Raw genomic sequence first — 8,447 nt, 5'->3', positions numbered from 1 at the left:
AAAAAGTTACAATAAAGAACCTTAAATTAACAAGGCTGAAAGTAAACCAATTTATTTCCATGCAACCAATTAATAGACACTCACCAGGTTCATGGTTTCCTAGAATACTGCTGTAAAGGGTCATTCTATTTGAACTGGAACGCCATGGTAGTCTGCACATCATGAGTGTAAGCCAGAATTCAGGAGAGGGGATACCTCGGTGGCCTCGGCGGCAATGTCCCGGATTGACCATGAAAAGGGTTCCACTACAGTCTCAGGTAACCAATGAATGCAAATAGAAACAAGAAGCACTGCATATATGGTTACCAAAGGTGGCGACTAATTTTAATAGATATTGCTGGCCTTTAACTATCAAACAATTTGATTCATAACATAAAAGGAAGTTAATTTGACAATGACCACTAAAATATTACAAAAGAGGGCCCCTACCCCATCTCCAATTACACTTTTCTCATTTCTCAAAAATGTTGAAAGAATGAATAAATAAATAAATTTTATCAGAGATTTATTTGAAACAACTTGATATAGTACTAAATTTCATCTGCATACTTCTTTCTCACTTTCTGTGCAATATTATATCCAAAGACTGGTCCCAAGCACTCCCAACAAGAGGATATCAAGGAGATCTGCATACTCAGCTAACTGACAAGTTGCAGCTCTGCTCCATAATCTACCTATAGAAGGCATAAGTTAAATTGTTAAATTAATTATAACTCAGCAACTATACAAGGTGCATATCATATGCTGTAATCCCAACCCCCGCAACCCCTCCTCTTCCACTTGCACAAACGATAATAATATTATAAATAATGAGAGAGAAGCAGATGAAGCTTACTGTCCAATGGTATTTATATAATGACATTGAAGTTGCTTTAAATTGAATGCGACAATTCTCCAAAGCCAAGTATGTGTCAATCCCACCATCTACATGGGGAATCCAAAACTCTTAAAGGCTATATCAAGTCTTAGAACTGCAAGATTCTTTACATTCTAAAATTAAATTCTCTGGGTGACGAACTGCATGCAAATTACAATCCTTGTCAAGTTGCTTCAAGAGTGCACTGTGTACAAGAATCGGGCAGAATTTGTCTGTCTAGCATTTCATGGTACAATCTCAAGGACTCTTGCCAATTCCCAGTGTTGCAGTTCTCATTTATTAATATGGTGTAGCTATACTTATTAGGAAGTATTCCTTTTGCTTCCAACTCAGCAAAAAACTTGTAAGGGTGACGTATTTTCCTCACTTTGCAAAGGCCGTTTATCATAGCATTGTAGGTTATAACATTTGGCAGAACACCTCCTGCATCTCTGAGAAATACATAAATGCCAAAGCTAAAAACCCCTTAGCTGCATGTCCATTAATTAATACAGTGTATGTTACCACTGATGGGGATAAGCCTTTGCTCAGCATCCCATGGAACATTTCTCTAGCTTTCCTCAGATGTCCACTTTCTAGGTAAGCATGAATGATGGTAGTGTAAGTTACATGATCTGGTATAAGACCGATGCTAATCATCTTGTGCAACAAATTACAGGCTTCTTTGAGATCATGCAATTTGGAATGACAATGCACAAAAACATTATAGCTGATCAAATCAGGAGGTAATTCCTTTGCTACCAGTTGTTCTTCGATACTAAATGCTCTTGCAGGATCACCAAGCTTCAACTCGCCTATTATTTGAGTTGTATATGCAAAACGATCAGGCTCCAAACAATTATGCAACATTTCATTGAAAAGATCCCTTGCTGTAAATAGATTGCCCAGCTTGTAGGATCCATTTACCAAAATCGTATATGTAAAAACATCAGGGGAAATTCCTTTACTGATCATGGTATCCTTGAGATACTGAGCAAGGTCCAGGTCCCCCACTCTACATAGACCATCAATGAGAGTATTATACGTAACAACAGTAGGAACAAGGCCTCGACATCTAAACTCATTGAACAAGAGAAAGCCTCCCAAATGTTTCCTATCCTACAATACCCATATATTAGAGTATTATATGAAACAACGTCTGGTATCATATTCATCTTCCACATATCATTGAACTGCTGTCTGGCATCATCCATTCTCCCCCACCTGCAAAGGCCATACATGAATGTATTATATGTTGTCACCGTATGATCAGCTCCTTTGTTTACCATCTCTTCCCTAAGGCTTAAGGCCTCAAGAAGCAACCCTCTCTTTACACACCCACAAATCAAAAGATTATATGTTGTCACCGAATTAACTGAATGTATAAGTTTTGATATTAAAATTATTATTATGCGAGGACTTGTTTGTAATCAAACTATTAACTGAGTGAGTTAGAAAGTAGTTTGGCCTAATTATTTTAGAACAATTACATAACATACCACTCTAGTACCAGTAAGTTAATAATTGGATCACTTTATTCTAAAAAGTTAAAATCAAGTCAGTCAATTAAATAATTGTAACGATCGTATTATTATGTCGTATAATTAAATTATTGTATTTCAAGAAATTATAATCGACTCACTTAATTAATCCACTGTAACAATTAAATTATTGTGTTCCTAAATCTCAAACGGACATAATCATTTTTAGTAAAGTTACGTTTTGATCATCCGATTAAGAGTTTACATTTTGATTACTCAACTTTAGATTGTGAGTTAATTTCTTTAGATTTGTTTCCTTCTAATTTCTTATAGGTTGATTCCTCATCGATTGGTTTAGTGTTCTTTTCGGATACAAGTTTATGTTTTTCTTGTTTTTAATTATTTATTGTTTCGCTTTAAATTGAAGATTCTTAATTACAAAATGAAGTCATGGTTTAGTTTCCATTCTTGATTTCAAGCACTTGAGGAGGGCATGAGGATGATCAAAAACCAATTTTATTCAGTCAGTATTTTCTATTACAGAGGTAATAATAAGTATCTTATAGTAACAAAATTTCTCAGCTCCTAAATTATATCTCATTAATTCTGCTTTCTTACTGGCTTCCGATCTCCATTGATGAGCTTCCTTGGCTTATAGTAATAAATTTCTCTGTTCCAAACTATAATCCCATTAATTCTGTTTTCTTACATGTCTCCATACTCTGGTGTTGATCTTCCATGGAACAGCCTGTCCCTTGCTTCAATAGCCTGCAGTTTTGGAACAATCCAGAAAGTAATATATAAGCGATGAAGAAGACTCAATGCTGAAATTCTTAAGATAACAAATAAAAGTTGTTGATGGTCTGAGTAGGAAGGTGGTGGTTTTAGGCGGTTTACTCTTTGTGGATTGAACGGAGAATTGTAACAAGTAGTTTGGAGAAATGAGAGAAAGATCGGAGAAAACGATGAACAATGAGTGTAGGGTTGAAGATCCTCCAGAACATTGACCACGGCTCTTTGTTCAATTCAGAGAGAGTGAACCGTCTAAGACCACCACCTCCCTATTCAGACTATCAACAATAGTAGTTGAAAATCTTAACATTAGTCCACTCAATGCTGTTTCTCCTGCCTAACCCTTGGCATGAACATATATAATCAAGCTAATTTGCAGTATCATAAAAGATTTCAAGAATGTAAGATGAACCTGTTTTTCCCAATTTATACAACTTGTAACAATGGCGAGCAGAATATTTTGTGTTAAAGCACCGGATTGTATACCGAGCCACAGGCCAAGCCCTCTCCACCGCATCCAGAAGGCAAGGGTGGCAGCGACAGGGATTCCGACAAGATAAAATGCTGTCAGGTTGACATAAGCTCCTATATGTTGCCATCCACATCCCCTTGCAATACCTGATCCAATCAAGCAACCATTTGTCAAAAGACTACATCTATAACATACATAATTGTTCACCAAAAGGATAACGAGTTTAACCTGAAAGAACCGCATGTATGCTGTCAAGAATAACAGACACACAAACATAGGGAGCCATGATCGTCACATAATCCACCACTTCCTTCTCGTTGCTATAAACGTAACCGAAACTCGTCGGGTCGTGAACAGGGTTCCGGATACTATAACGGTCTCTAAAACCGCGAGAGCTATAGCGGCATACAACGCTCCACGCGCTGCTTGGTGGTTCCCTGCCCCGAGTTCATTCGAAACTCGAGTACTATTTATACAAATCGAAAAGGATTCTTAGTTAAATTAACTGTTGGAAAATAAGTATGTGCATGCATATCAGGGCATACCTTGCTCCAGCAGCAAGTCCATATGGTATGGAATAAAGTGTTGTGATGGTGTTGAGACTGCTTGGGAAAGTTGAAAAGCTTAGTAGTAGAATACTTACTATGATGCAATTGAAAAAATCATACAACTACAAATGAACATACCACACAGATAAGACAGATGTTTCCAGCTCAGGATGAGGTAAAAGCCCAGACAGCAGGATAAGTAGCTCAAATGACCACCATTCAAGGCTGCAATTGTTTGAATGAACAAGAAAATACTGATCTTGAACAGCTTAGGCGTACATATTCAGGTAATGAAAAGAGGAGATAACAGATAACATACCAAACCATGATAGTGGAAGGGATAGCGAAGCGAAAAAATCGGTAATTCCATCGAATATCTCCATCGTAACAGGCACACGAGTTTTCGTGCAGGTAGGAGAGTAGCGCATATAAAGTACAAGGAAAATGGTATTCAACCAGTTTGAGATACTAATGGCTAATGCTCCTCCTATATTTTCTAATCCAAACTTGAAGACCAGAGCCCAACATAGAGGTATATGTACTAAAAGACTGATACAAGAGCATATGAGCAAGGGAGTGATCAAACTTTGTGTTTGAAAGTAGCGAACAAGTGGTTGAAAAGTAGCGTAGGCAAATAGTGCAGGGATAAGCCCCGAATGAATTTACCGGCTTCTTGTGAAATCAAGGGATCTTGACCGATGTAACAAGTATCCTTCCCATGTATAGCCATAGGAGCGACAGAGGGATGCATACTAAGGTCAAACAAAATATTGCAGTGTAGGTATGGATCCCCACTTTTTCGTACTGTTGAGCTCCAAAAGCCTGCCCGCACAGCGTTTCCAATGCACAAGCCATTCCTAGCTGATAATCACATACAAATTACAAATTTTGTCATTTCCACATGTAAAATATTCTATTAATGGGTAAATTATATCACATACCACTGAACTTTAGACAGTGTATCGTTTATACCATTAAACTTTTAATTTCTCCAATTATAGCACTAATTTTAGTTTTAACTTCAATTATACAACTTGACCGTTAAATTTTATTGGCATGATGACATGGACATATCTTTCCGACGTTGTGATGACAGGAAAAAAACGATATCGTTTTAGACATTGAACTTAGGGGTGTAATGATTTTGTCACTTTAGTGGTATACTACTAAACTTTAGACATTGTATCATTTATATCATTGAATTTTTAATTTCTCTAATTATAGCCTTAATTTTGATTTTAACTTCATGGACTGTTAAATTCTAATGGCATGATGACGTTTTCATATTTTTATGTCACTGTGGCGATATGGATAAAACGACGTGGTTTTAGGCACTGAATTTTACGGGTGTATCGATTTTGTCACTAAATTTTTAAATATATCCATTTTTGGCACTGCATTTTTTTGTCGTCACTGACAACCAATCACATCTCATTACCTGTTAAAAGTTCGATGAAAATCTAAAATGTTCGCATTTCACTCAATTTGATATTCATTTTCAGTGGGTCTCTTATAAAATCAATCATATGAGAAGAAAGAGTAGTGAAATACAAACGTTTTGTACCGATATTGTCACGAAAAACGACCAATGAAGGGCGGTTGTTAACTATCAACTATGGTTTAAAGAGTACAGTGCTAAAAATACAAATATTTAAAAATTTAGTAATAGTGCATAAAATGATGTCATTTTAAACATCAATAATTACCGTCAAAACTATATCGTTTTGTCTAAATCATCTTATTGTGTGAATTTTAAAACTCCAATAAGATAATTAGCGTCACAACCAAAGTTGAGTAGTATGTGGTGTCGTTTAATGTTAATGTTCCAACTTGATTAAGCAAATAGAAGCAAAATGGAAATAGACTTACAAGAACACAGAAGCCGGAGACGGAGGAGAGAGATATCGCAATGGAAGAGCTAGCGAGAGCAAGCTCGCCCAGATGACCCACCATCATCGTTGATATAACTTGCAAGAGGTACTGCGATATGGTCACAGCCACCATAGGCCCAGCAAGGTAACCCACCTTCTTTGTTTCTTCAAAGAAAGCAGGCCATGTTAACCACCCATAACCTGTCTCCTCCTTCTCTAATTTGGGTATCAAGCTCTCTTCCATGCTCTTCTTCTTCTTCTTCGGCGTGTCTGCCATGATGCCCATGTCTGTTTAAGTTTTAATAGCTCCCTCGCTTTACGAAAACGGGGAGACGCAACAGAAAGATGATGGGATTAGGAGTTTGTTTGGATTTATAATTCTATAATAAAATAAACGGGTGTATCGCATCACGTGAATGCGACATACGTTCTGTTGTCGTCGACCATAGATCTATGGGCCATAGAGAATATATAAACCTCGAACCGGAGTTTTGCTAAGAGAAAGGACATCCCTAGCTTTCTTTAGAAAACAACATGCGAGGAAAGAATGGGTCGTTCTGCGGTGCGGCGCCTAAAAAACGGCTAATATACGGCGTGACCGGTTAAACAAGTGACCGGTTAAAATTTAGACCGGTTATGTTATATTATTTAACCGGAAATATTATAAAGTACAATAACATACTAGGTAGCGCTTATATAATGTAATAGGTAGCGCTTATATTTACCTATTTTTATAAACCATATATTTATACCGATAGCATTGCAAATTTACCTATTACATTATATTATTGAAAGTGTCCATACTTTTATAAAAAGGATCGATACTTTAACAGTGTTTCATGTTTTCCACCTACAATATTGATTTAATAATTTCATTTGCACAAAAAATTATTTGATTGTTTTGATATTTTATAAAATATTATTTAGAATTTTTAATTTAATAATAATATATACCGTAACGTAAAAAATAAATCATTAGACGCCTATAATTACTAAATTAATATCTTAAAACTCACTCAAAAGATAACCTTAAATTAATGTTTTCCACAGTGAAAAAAGTATGGACACTTTTATAAAAAGGATAGACACTTTACAATATAACCACTACTATTGCTTGGCATCATATGAGATTTGGATTTTGATTTCCTTTTGCTTGGCACCAAATGAGCTTTGGATTTTGATGAGCATCGGAAGTATTTCAGACTTATGATTTGGGTGGTACTCAACTTATGATTTTAGTTGCTATTTGTTACATTTCTTGTATACCACCCAGATCATACGCCCGAAACGTTTCTGACGCTTTAAAGTTGACCAAAAATAAAATGGTCGGGATTTCCCTCGCGTTTATACGTTGGAAAAAAAACAATGGAAATTAGGAATAATCAATGATAACATGCATATTGCTTGGGCTAATATTTATAGTGGAGCCGAAATATATATTGAAATTCAAACTCAAATTGAAATTTAAATTCAAACTCCAATTACATATGAAATGAATTTGAAATGCAGTGTTAAATTGAACATGAAAATTGCATAATTGATTCATATGTTCAAGTAACATGCTTTATGAACCATCAAGCTAAAAGACAATATTGATTGAGTTCAAAGCTGAGTTGTGAGTTGATGGAGTTGTCACACTTGTCACATGGTTGGAATAAAGTACTCACATGCGAGATAGATACCTATTACATTATATAAACGATACATATTACATTATATAAGGGCTACCTATTACATCATATGTTTACCTATTATATTGAAAGTGTCCATACTTTTATAAAAAGGATCGATACTTTTTTTAAACTTATGTAATTTATGTTTCAATTTTTTAACAGTGTTTCATGTTTTCCACCTACAATATTGATTTAATAATTTCATTTGCACAAAAAATTATTTGATTGTTTTTATATTTATAAATATTATTTAGAATTTTAATTTAATAATAATATATACCGTAACGTAAAAAATAAATCATTAGACGCCTATAATTACTAATTAATATCTTAAACTCACTCAAAAGATAACCTTAAATTAATGTTTTCCACAGTGAAAAAAGTATGGACACTTTATAAAAAGGATAGACACTTTACAATATAACCATTACCTATTACATTATATAAACGATACCTATTACATTATATAAGGGCTACCTATTACATCATATGTTTACCTATTATATTGAAAGTGTCCATATTTTTTATAAAAAGGATCGATACTTTTTTTAAAACTTATGTAATTTATGTTTCAATTTTTTTAACAGTGTTTCATGTTTTCCACCTACAATATTGATTTAATAATTTCATTTGCACAAAAAATTATTTGATTGTTTTATATTTTATAAAATATTATTTAGAATTTTTAATTTAATAATAATATATACCGTAACGTAAAAAATAAATCATTAGACGCCTATAATTACTAAATTAA

General features: G+C 34.6%; 2 pseudogenes; both read right to left on the bottom strand.

Annotated features, from left to right (window-relative positions):
• Positions 1-958: 958 nt before the first annotated feature.
• Positions 959-2,789, bottom strand: LOC120215106 (annotated as a pseudogene).
• Positions 2,790-2,837: 48 nt separating this feature from the next.
• On the bottom strand, positions 2,838-6,297 carry LOC120215221 (annotated as a pseudogene).
• Positions 6,298-8,447: the final 2,150 nt, after the last annotated feature.

The sequence above is a fragment of the Hibiscus syriacus genome, unplaced genomic scaffold (assembly GCF_006381635.1).
Source record: "Hibiscus syriacus cultivar Baekdansim isolate YM2019G1 unplaced genomic scaffold, ASM638163v2 tig00110114_pilon, whole genome shotgun sequence".
NCBI lineage: Eukaryota > Viridiplantae > Streptophyta > Magnoliopsida > Malvales > Malvaceae > Hibiscus > Hibiscus syriacus.
Note: the sequence above shows the minus strand (reverse complement) of the source record. Positions and strands in the feature narration are given on the sequence as shown.